Below are 12,801 nucleotides of genomic sequence, written 5' to 3'. Positions count from 1 at the left end.
CTCAACCTGGAGTCGATGTGTTCAGTCCACACACACACACACACACACACACACACACACACACACACACATTCTACAAGATTGATGGACTGAACACATCGACTCCAGGTTGAGGGACTGATTACCTCATTCTCCTCCTCTCCTTACGCCTTCCTCTTTGTATTGGACTGATGAAGCCACTGTGTGGCGAAACGTTTCCTGAATAAAGATTCCCATATGCTGCATAAGTGTCTCAATCTTCAACTTGTCGGTTTTTCAAACCATTCATCACAACTGAGTGTTGTCTTCTCTGGTGATAAGTCTCGAGTTTCTATGGTTTATTAAGTGGCTGTGTGAATTACGGTGTTGTACACAGGCATTTCTTGTATCGTCAGATCTGCTTGGGTATTGGTGTTCTGAAATTCGTGTTTAGAGGTCTCTTGATGTTTCGCCCACGTATAATTTGCTGCAATCATTACAAGGGATTATGTATACTTCTGCAGAGGATGGAAGGAAATAAATGGTTTAAAATACCGACACAATGAGTTCCTTGAGGAAGAATGCACTATAATTGAACAAGTATTTTCTAAGCTCCACTATCCTCGTCACTTCATCAGAGACTGCAGACGACGGGCATTAAACATCTTCAACACAACCGGAGAAGACACTGCCGAGAAGAGATACATAGTCCTCCCAACCAACTTCATTGCCAAACACGTTTCCAACATCTTTTCCAATACATCATTCCAAGTATCTACCTCCACAACCACGACCATCAAGGACATTACCAGTAAAAGACAGGACAAGCTTCCATCCTCTGCAGGGGTATACATAATCGCTTGTAATGACTGCAGCAAATTATGTGTGGGCGAAACATCAAGAAACCTCCAAACACGTATTTCAGAACACCAATACGCAAGCAGGTCTGACGATACAAGGAATGCCTGTGTACAACACCGTAATTCACACAACCATTTTATAAACTACAGAAATTCAAGACTTATCACCAGAGAAGACAACACTCAATACCGAAGAATCCTGGAATCATCACTTATCTCTATGACCAACAACTTCAACCAGAACAATGGCTTCTATACTCTTGCCAAGAAACTTCTTCATCGCTATCCCACATAAGTACATAGGAATGGAAGAACACTGCAGAAGGTCTGCTCACAAACTTATCCAATCTCACTTCCAAGCTACCCAAGATTTTAGACTCTATAACCCCACTCGGTACATCATCAGATGCAGCATTCTCCACCTGACCACAGCATTCTGAACCTGACTATAAATACTCGCGTACCTTCCACCCCAGGTAGATCTGTTTGTGACTTGAAAAAGCCCACTGTGTGGGCGAAACGTTGTCAATAAAGGATCATATTATACTGCATATGTGTTTATATTTCCAGAGGATGGAAGCTTTTCCTGTCTATTACTGGTAATGTCCTTGATGGTCGTGGTTGTGGAGGTAGATACTTGGAATGAGGTATTGGAAAAGATGTTGAAAACGTGTTTGGGAATGGAGTTGGTGGGGAGGACTATGTATCTCTTCTCGGCAGTGTCTTCTCTGGGTGTGTTGAAGATGTTTAATGCCTTTCGTCTGCAGTTTCTGATGAAGTGATGAGGATAGTGAAGTTTGGAAAATACTTGTTCAATTATAGTGCATTCTTCCTCAAGGAACTGATTGCTGCAGATTCTGAGTGCGCGCAGATAAAAGCCTATAATTACACCATGTTTCTTTCCTTGTTCTGAATCCCTCAGAACAAGGGAAGAAACTTCTGCTCACCATACCCAGGAACCCCAGACCTGCCAGAATGAACGGCCTGCCAAAAACTCACAAGCCTGGTGTCCCACTGAGGCTCATATTTTCGGAAATAGGCAATGCTCCCCACCAACTCTCAGGAATTCTAGCAAAACACCTCCCTAGACTCTTGGGCACCATCAGTCCCGCACATCTCAAACACTCGGTTGATCTTCTCAATCGCATTCGCAACATCAACATCAAGAACAAAAAACTCTCTAGCCTTGACGTAACTTCTCTATTCACCAAAGTACCTACTACACAAGCCATCGATCTCTTGCGCAGGAAAATGGACGATTCACTTGATCTTCCTATTCCAGCCAGCGATTTCATCGACCTTGTTGAACTATGTGTTGGCTTTACGTGTTTCTCTTTCGAAAATCACCTCTTTCAGCAGACTTTTGGACTACCCATGGATTCGCCACTCAGTGCCGTCCTGGCGAACCTATACATGGAACATCTGGAAGCCGAGCGTTTCTCCTACATTATTCCTTCGTCTGTCACCTGGCTCCGTTATGTTGACGACATTCTCCTCATAAATCCTAAACGCTTCAACGTTCAAGCTCTCCAAGACAAGCTCAACTAGGTCGAGCCCTCAATCCAGTTCACACTTGAAGAAGAAGTCGACAACACTCTTCCTTTCCTTGATGTTCTTCTCTGCAAAGCTGACCATGAACTTCTTTTTAAAGTCTATCGGAAACCCACCAACGAAAACGATCTTCTCCACTTCCACTCTCACAAAGACACCAAAACTAAACGTGGTGTAATTATAGGCTCTTTCCTGCGCACTCAGTATCTGCAGCAATGAGTTCCTTGAGGAAGAATGCACTATAATTGAACAAGTATTTTCCAAACTTCACTATCCTCATCACTTCATCAGAGACTGCAGACGGCGGGCATTAAACATCTTCAACACACCCAGAGAAGACACTGCCGAGAAGAGATACATAGTCCTCCCCACCAACTCCATTGCCAAACAAGTTACCAACATCTTTTCCAATACATCATTCCAAGTATCTACGTCCACAACCACGACCATCAAGGACATTACCAGTGATGGATAGGACAAGCTTCCCCCCTCTGCAGGGGTATACATAATCCCTTGTAATGACTGCAACAAATTATACGTGGGCGAAACATCAAGGGACCTCCAAACACGTATTTCGGAACACCAATACGCAAGCAGATCTGACGATAAAAGAAATGCCTGTGTACAACACCGTAATTCACACAACCATTTAATAAACTACAGAAACTCAAGACTTATCGCCAGAGAAGACAACACTCAATACCGAAGAATAGTGGAATCATCGCTTATATCTATATCCGACAACTTCAACCAGAACAATGGCTTCTATAACATAGCTGAATCACTTGCCAAGAAACTTCTTCATCGCTATCCCACATAAGAACATAGAATGGAGGAACACTGCAGAAGGTCTGCTGACAAACTTATCCAATCTCCCTTCCAAGCTACCCAAGATTTTAGACTCTATAACCCCACTCGGTAGATCATCAGATGCAGCATTCTCCACCTGACCCAGCATTCTGAACCTGACTATAATACTCGCGTACCTTCCACCCAGTTAGATCTGTTTGTGACTTGAAAAAACCACTGTGTGGGCGAAACGTTGTCAATAAAGGATCACATTATACCGCATATGTGTTTATACTTCCAAGAGAAACTCTGGTCAGATCACTGACAGTCATAAGGATATGTGTGAAATTCTCAATACCTACTTCCTCTCAGTTTTCACCCAGGAAAATACTAGCGATATTCCTGAAATAATAGATTATGTCGAACAGGACGATTGCACGTTTGTGGTAACTAGTGATATGGTCCTCAGACAAATAGAGAAACTAAAACCTAACAAATCCCCAGGCCCTGATGAACTGTTTGCAAGGGTTTTAAAGGAATGTAAAGAGGAACTTAGCATACCTTTGGCTAAACTTTATAACACATCACTACAAACTGGCATAGTGCCTGATAAGTGGAAAATGGCAAATGGAATACCTACTTACAGGGCAGGTGACAGGTCCTTGGCTTCGAACTATAGACCAATAAGCCTTACCGCCATAGTGGGAAAATTTATGGAATCAATACTTGCCGAAGCAATTCGTAGCCGTCTTCATAGGCACGGATTGATTAATGAATCTCAACACGGTTTTACAAAGGGGCGTTCCTGTCTTACGAATTTACTAACTTTTTTCACTAAAGTGTTTGAGGAGGTAGATCATGGTAATGAATATGATATTGTGTATATGGACTTCAATAAGGCTTTCGATATAGTTCCACATCGGAGGCTGTTGAGGAAACTTAAGCACACGGAACAGGAGGAGAATTCTTTTTCCTGGGTAGAAGCATGGCTGACAAATAGGCAGCAGAGAGTTTGCATAATTGGGGAGAAATCAGAATGGGGGCACGTCAGAAGCGGTATTCCACAGGGATGAGTGTTGGGCCCGTTGTTGTTCATAATTTACATAAACGACATAGATGAGGGAATAAATAGCGACATAAGCAAATTTGCTGATGACACCAAAATAGGCCGTTCAATTCATTCTAATGATAACACTAGAGCACTCCAGGATGATTTGAATAGACTGATGCAATGGTCGGAGAAGTGGCAGATGCAGTTTAATATAGACATATACAAAGTTCTAAATGTTGGACAGAAAAATAACCATGCGACATATAAACTAAACAATGTAGATCTTAATATTACTGATTGTGAAGAGGATTTAGGAGTTCTGGCTAGCCGTAATGTAAAACCAAGACTACAGTGCATTAGTGTTCACAATAACGCTAACAGAATTCTTGGCTTCACATCTAGAAGTATAAATAATAGAAGTCCTCAGATGGTTCTTCAACTGTATGTATCCTTGGTTAGGCCTCATTCAGACTATGCTGCTCAGTTCTGGTCACCGTATTACTGAATGGATGTAAATGCTCTGGAAAACGTACAGAGGAGGATGACAAAGATGATCCCATGTATCAGAAATCTTCCCTATGAGGATAGACTGAGGGCCCTGAATTTGTACTCTCTCGAAAGGCGTAGAATTAGGAGGGAAAACAGGAATAAATAAAGGGGATGTAACTAGCGTGCTGAAAATTTCCAGCTAAGACAGGACTCGCAGCAATTGTTTCAAGTTGGAAAAATTCAGATTCAGGAAGGATATAGGAAAGCACTGGTTTGGTATTAGAGTTGTGGATGAGTGGAACAAACTCCCGAGTACACTTATTGAGGCTAAAACGCTGTGTAGTTTTAAAAATAGGTTAGATAAATACATGAGTGGGTGTGGGTGGGTGTGAGTTGGACCTGACTAGATTGTGCTGCTGGGTCTGGTGCCGTGCTCCATCCTTGAGTGGAGGTGAAGAGACTGGGTGGGTCATTGAGCTAATCCGGGGGGGACACATGGACCTGCTGCGCATGAGTCAGTAGGCCTGTTGCAGTGTTCCTTTTTTCTTATGTTCTTATGTTCTTAAGTTTAAGGTTAGGCTTCAGCGTAAGACATAGCGATATCCTCTTTGTCTTGGTATCTACAGTACACGCTTTTTTTTTTTAATTTTAGGAGTGGCTGCAGCGCGGGACATAACGACGTTCCTGAATGCTGTAGACCTTCTGCAGTGTTCCATCGTTCTTATGTTCTTATGTTCTTATTTATATTTACACGCTTGCGTAGAAGTTTAAGGATGAGCTGGTTCAGCAGTAACTCGTTCATCACTAAACTGATCTCTGCTTCCTTAATCGTATTTCCGCGTCAGCAGATCTGGTCTGGCTCCCTGTACCTTGCCTTCTATCAAAACTTGCTGAGAATTTCCTAAAAAAAAATTACTAGAAAACTGAATCTGATGGCCAAAAGTTCCACAGAATAAGTGACAGACAAATATAAGTATTTCATTGCCCCATTTTCATGTTTTATAGGAGTTTACTCTTCCGTGAACTTAAAAAACAGATGTCGAGCAAAGATAAAATGGTTATTGGGATGTGGTGAGCTACTAGCACACTTCCTGACTATTTCAGTGTTAGTGCTGAAATATAACTCCATTTTCTCTGGGCATCTGTGATGCAGTATAGAATGTTTAGTCTGTTATGTTTAAAGTTCATCAACTAAACTAAAGTTATTAAGACTACATATTACCCTAAAAAATTTCTTTATTCATTAAAATTTAATTAAAATAAATTGTTGGAGTATATACAATGATGTCAATGAACTTTTCGGTTTTAACACTGGCCTTGGCGCATGTTTCTAGATAAATATATACTATTCGGATTTTTATACCGATAGATATACCTCACGGTATATCAGTATATCTATCAGTATATACCTCCTGAGATGCATATAGTTATTGTTATATGTGTCCTAGGACGTTAGTGGCACTTTATTGATGGAGGACGGAGAAACTAGTCTCCAACACGACTTCAGTTGAAAATCTCCCATTGGTTTAGCTCATCATATAAACAGAAATATGACCATCCTGTTGTAAAGTGAAGTCCAGGAAAAAACAGGATAAATACAGACATAACTACCCTGGAAGGCAGGTTTCGTAGGAAGTGTATATAAGTGTGGTTCATCATGACCACCATCAGGACATCACAACCCTCGGAGACATTGGATGTAGTATGTGTGCTTTTGTCTACAGCTCAGATATCTGGCATTTGTAGTCTTCCAAGCTATATTTAAAATGACTGTACAGTGAACTGATGACCTGGATGAAGAAGGGGAGAGAGAGAGAGAGAGAGAGAGAGAGAGAGAGAGAGAGAGAGAGAGAGAGAGAGAGAGAGAGAGAGAGAGAGAGAGAGAGAGAGAGAGAGAGAGAGAGAGAGAGAAACATAGAAAGCAGTAATTGTGTCGGCGAAATTAAGCACACCATAACAGGTTCACTGAGTTACTCGATTAAGTGGTAAACTGATATTAATGTTGCACTACCGAGGTGATCTGGGTAAGGAACTCGTGTTAAAAGTGTTTGCTCTGACCAGCAGTCGTAAAAAATTTTTGTTAGCAGAAAAAACAACATTAGTGCCTCTACTGTAATTCTGCAGTTCTCTTTGATATATGTCATGTCATATGTTTATTATATCATCTGTGCTCCAATTTACTGATCGATGGAAAAAGCATGGTTACATATTTTTGTGAATAAAAATATTGTTGGTGGTGAACAGGTTTTGAGTCAGCCACAACGACCTTTGTATAGCTGATAAGATCTAATCGTAATGAAAGACCAAGCATCGTATCGTATCCTCGGACTCTGCTCTCTGCTATATAGGCGATGGAAAACATACTATTACTTTGTATAGTATGATATTTTATCGTTCCAGAAGTGAACAAGTAAGGCAGGATAGGCCTCAGGATCACTAGAAGCTCTACTGTGTTAAGGCTACCATTAACACCTACTTCAGGAGAAAAGTATGATAGGGAAGGTCTTGATCAGAGGTCTTGGTTAGAGGTCTTGGACAGTTGAAAAAAAAGAAAACATTTCACAGAGTAGGTTACACATAGCAAACATCCACGTCAGGAGAAATTTCCAAATTACTCCTGACAGAACAATACCACAGTTTTTCATACCTATTTATTTAATATAATTTGTTGATTCAATAATGTCTCTAATCAAACTTAAGGAAAAGACTTGTGAATATATTAAAACCAACAACTAAACTCTAATGACAACAACGACACAACCTTAACAACGACAACAGTGACAATCACAAAAATGCTAGAACAACTACAAGAAAAATTATCATTTATGTGTTATTAGTTATCGACGAAAAGGATCTTTTATTAGGATACCAGAATTTTTTGTCTTCTCCAACTTTTTCCTCTCTATTTGGCTTGTAACATGAGAAGCTGTCATGTGATGGACTTCCAGTGTTCAGTTCTACTAAACTGAAAACTGGAGTGCTATGACCATAGTTGATGAACTCATTCCCAGCATCATGAAATGGTTCTGTAACTTCCAAAAGCCTAATGTGACGAGATCAAAGAGTAATATTCAATTATGTAGCTGCATATCTTCCAGTATTATGTGTAAAACAGAGTGAAATTTTAATGCAGTTTAATGACGTCAAATATATTTGAATCTGCGTCTTCTGATTGAATTCACTTTTTAAATGGTAATTCATCTCAGGGCCAGAAGAGTTCCCATTATGTCAGCTGTGTGTGCGAGAAAATTTGTAAGCGAAATCAATTTAAAAAAATGCCATCGTTGAAATCCGTGATATTGATTTTGATTAAATAACGAGAAAATGCTTCGTCATATTGAATTCTAAATATTATACCGCTGATACATTCCATAAGAAGGATGAATCCCATTAACTACACATTTGAAAATCTAAAGAAATTGGTAAGAGACTTAAAATCGTTGGATTGAAATCATTTACTAGAGAATGCCTTTTTTTGAAAATCTTCAAACTTTTATAGTTGATAACCCTTATTAATAAAAAATTCGTCTTTCATTTTAAGTTATGCAAATTTTAAATTGCAACTTTAATTTAAATAAATTGGTTTCCTTGTAGTGAAAGCAGAATAACTCTTCTGGTTGTCTGCAAACATTTAATTGTTGATGGATCTTAATTGCAAATGCTAATTTATTGAATTTAGATTTTGTGTCAATTTGTCAATTTGATAATAAATACGATTAAAGATAATTTTAAGTGCATTAGAAATGCTTAAAGTAGATAAGGAAAAAGGAAATTTGGCGATCAGAAGATCGTCTTCCAAATTTCAAAAATCGTGTATCCTACTTAACAAAATTTGGTTTATTAAATTAGTGTGAAGGCGCCACTATCACACTTAATTTCGATAAGATATTCAAATATTTTACAGTATTTAACTAGGTTATGCTTCCTGATGCTAGAGAGGGACTCTTCATCTGAGGAACTGGACTTACTCACTGTTACATCGAATCTGAATACCGTCCATTCCACAGGTCCTACTTGGCCTTTACCGAATTAGCACCTTTCCTCTTATTTTAATTAAAAATTTGTGAAGGGCATCTTTCTTTAATGGCGGATACGTGGTATGACATAGGTGAAACACTTTTCGAGGATAGGCTGTGTGTCTGCAGATGTTGGATTCTGAGCCATAGCTGGAGAATGCATCTCCTAGTCAGCTTGAAACTTTTACTGTTGATGTGTTTTCCTCAAAGAAAGATTTCTCCTGATTTTAGGTTGTGTAATTTTATTGGTGCAGTTTCATTAATCAAATAATTTTCTTCATAATATTGGAGAATGTGTTTTCCGACTAACAATAAGTCACAGTATTTAACTTAACTACTTTATCATAGGTTAAATCTACATAATGTAGTTTTATGAATCAGTGCCAATAAGACCAATAAGCCTTACCTACATAGTGGGAAAATTTATGGAATCAATATTTGCCGAGGCAATTCGTAGCCATCTTGAAAGGCATAAATTGATTAATGAATCTCAGCACGGTTTTACAGAGGCGTTCCTGTCTTACCAGTTTACTAACTTTCTTCACTACGGTATTTAAGGATGTAGATCATGGTAATGAATACGATATTGTGTAAATGGACTTCATTAAGGCTTTTGATAGAGTTCCATATCAAAGGCTATTGAGGAAAATTAAGGGACACGGAATAGGAGAAATTTTATCCTGGGTAGAGGCATGGTTGACAGATAGGCAGCAGAGAGTTTATATCAATGGGGAGAAACCCGAGTGGGGGCGGCGCGTCACGAGTGGTGTTGCACATGGTTCAGTGTTGGACCCTTTGTTGTTCACAGTTTATATAAACGGCTTTGATGAGGGAATAAATAGCGACATAAGCTAGTTTGTTGATGACACAAAAATGGGTCGCCTAATTCATTCTAATGAGGACATTAGAGCACTCCAGGATGATTGGAATAGACTGATGCAGTGGTCGGAGAAGTGGCAGATGCAGTGTAAGAGAGACAAACGCAAAGTTGTAAACAGTGGACAAGAAAAAACCATGCCACATATAAACTAAATAATGTAGATCTTAATATTACTGATTGCAAAAGGAATTTGGGAGTTTTAGTTAGCAGTAATCTAAAACCAAGTCAACAGTGCGTAAGTGTTCGCAATAAAGCTTACAGAATCCTTGGCTTCATTTCAAGGAGCATAAATAATAGGGGTCTTCAGGTTCTTCTTCAACTCTATATATCTTTGGTTAGGCCTCATTTAGATTATGCCGCATAGTGCTGGTCACCGTATTACAGAATGGATATAAATGCACTGGAAACCGTACAAAGAAGGATAGCAAAGTTGATCCCATGTATCAGAAATTTTACCTGAGGATAAACTGAGAGCCCTGAATCTGCACTCTCCAGAAAGGCGTAGAATTAGGGGGGATATGATTGAAGTATTTAAATGGAAAATAGGAATTAATAAAGGGAATGTAAATAGCGTACTAAAAATATCTAGCCAAGACAGGACTCGCAGCAATGGTTTTAAGATGAAAAAATCAGATTCAGGAACATGTAGAAAAACACTGGTTTGGTAATAGAGTTGTGGATGAGTGGAACGAACTCCTGAGTACCGTTGTAGAAGCTAAAACGTTGTGTAGCTTTAAAAATAGGTTCGATAAATACATGAGTGCGTGTGGGTGGGTGTGAGTTGGACCTGACTAACTTGTGTTACTAGGTCTAATGCCATGCTCCTTCCTTAAGTTGATATGACCTGACCTGGCTAGGTTGGGTCATTGGCTTAAGCTGGTAGTAGACCTGGCCCAGTAGGCCATCATTTTCTTGATTCCTAATAGTGATGGTTCCATCTTGTCGATTTAGAAGTGAAATGATTACATCAGATGAATTGTAGTGTCGGTCTATGACCATAGATCACTAGATTTACGAGCCAGCACTTTGTTTTCAATCACCATAAAATAAAAACAATTGTATAAATTCAGATTTGATAAGTAAATGACTACTGAAGACACAGGAACGTATAATTACGGATAAATTATTGATTTTTTGCTTTCACCCTTACCACCTTCACTGTATATATTTCTTGTCCTACAACTGAGTATACTACAAACTCTAATCACACAATAGAGCGGAAAAATAATGTGAAGGACCTGGGTGTGGTAATGTCCGAAGACCTGACCTTCAAGGATCACAACAATGCCACTATTACATCTGCGAGGAAACTGATAGGATGGATAATGTGAACATTCAAGACAAGAGATGCTAGATAAGATAAGATAAGATTTCGTTCGGATTTTTAACCCCGGAGGGTTAGCCACCCAGGATAACCCAAGAAAGTCAGTGCGTCATCGAGGACTGTCTAACTTATTTCCATTGGGGTCCTTAATCTTGTCCCCCAGGATGCGACCCACACCAGTCGACTAACACCCAGGTACCTATTTGCTGCTAGGTGAACAGGACAACAGGTGTAAGGAAACGTGTCGAAATGTTTCCACCCGCCGGGAATCGAACCCGGGCCCTCCGTGTGTGAAGCGGGAGCTTTAGCCACCAGGCTATGCCTGTGATGATCCTTTTAAGGCCACTTACTATCTCTAGGCTGGAATACTGCTGTACATTAACATCCCCATTTAAGGCAGGTGAAATTGCAGAACTATAGAATGTACAGAGAACCTTTACTGCACAAATAAGTTCCATCAAACACCTTAACTACTGGGAGGGCCTGGAAGCACTTGACTTGTACTCACTGGAGCGAAGGCGAGAGAGATATATCATAATCTACACCTGGAAGATTCTGGAGGGACTGGTCCCTAATATGCACACAGCAATCACTCCATACGAAAGCAAAAGACTTGGCAAGCGTTGCAACATACCCCCAGTGAAAAGTAGGGGCGTCACTGGTACACTAAGAGAAAACGCAGGAAGTGTCCGGGGCCCAAGACTGTTCAACAGCCTCCCACCAGCAATAAGGATCATTACCGGTAGACCCTTGGTTGTCTTTAAGAGGGAGCTGGACAGATACCTAAAAACGGTGCCGGATCAGCCTGGCTGTGGTTCATACGCTGGATTGCGTGCGGCCAGCAGTAACAGCCTCGTTGATCAGGCCTTGATCCACCGGGCGGCGGGGGCGTTGATTCCCGGAATACCCTCCAGGTAGACTGGAGGTAGGCATTATCCCTCCAAACCCGGCTAGTGACAAGAAATGTGCGGGATGTAAGTCTCACGCACCTGTCTCTTGACAAGGCAAATTCTGTGGTGAGTCCCCCGAATAAAGTGGGTGCTGTGGCGTGAATTCCCATTCCTGTCCCCTGAAATTCAGGTGTGTGATCGGTAGACTCCCATACCTACCTCGTGATAATCTAAGAGCAGCGGCATGAATCTCACCCCTGAGTGTTTCACACTCGCTTCGTGCCTAGGCAGGTACCAGGGCACGAGTGCTCTACAAGTATCGCCCACACTCCACAATTCTGACAAGGCGAGTGCAGAGGTGTGAATTTTTTCCTTCCTCAGCAGCCTGCTGATAAAGTGGGTGTGGCGGCGTGAATCCCCTACACCTGCCTCCTAAAAGGCAGGTGTGGGAACATCAGCTCCCATACAACAGTTTATTTGTTAAACACGCATAATAGAGACTCATTACAATAATAATTCTGCAAAAAATATTTGATGAACCATTCTTTTAAGCAAATTTTAACCAGTCAGTAATTGGAAGATCTTGCTAAGTTCTCTCTCGACGAGAGCTAAACGTCTGTTGGTCTTTTCTCGCGCAATGATAATGAAAGTAAATCTAATTTCAGTCCTTTCAGCCCATTATTGAATTACAAGCGAATAATGATCCAGGGTTAGAAAGAACCTCATCAAGTTTCAGCTTCGACGTCTAGGTCATTTGTGAATTATACTAGCCAAGGCTGAGCGGGCTAGTGGTGAATTCCCACCTCTATTTTATGCGGTAGATGTTCATTATTCCTGGTTTCACATTATAGGCTAATGTTCAGTGATCCTGTCATTGTTTACTGGTTTAGTTGAGAATAATTCTAGCAGCTCTGTTGCTACGTAATGGGGATATTTTTTCAAAATTTGTTATTGTAGTGTATTAGCTGCGCATTACTCTGGCACATGGATGTG

General features: G+C 40.4%; 1 protein-coding gene across 1 annotated transcript in view; it reads left to right on the top strand.

The window, feature by feature from the left end:
- LOC128693278 (uncharacterized) overlaps window positions 1-12,801 on the top strand; it is a 586,781-nt gene that overhangs the window by 154,987 nt on the left and 418,993 nt on the right. The window lies entirely within an intron of this gene.

The sequence above is a fragment of the Cherax quadricarinatus genome, chromosome 90 (assembly GCF_038502225.1).
Source record: "Cherax quadricarinatus isolate ZL_2023a chromosome 90, ASM3850222v1, whole genome shotgun sequence".
Classification (NCBI taxonomy): Eukaryota; Metazoa; Arthropoda; class Malacostraca; order Decapoda; family Parastacidae; genus Cherax; species Cherax quadricarinatus.
This window is presented reverse-complemented; position numbering and strand designations above follow the sequence as displayed.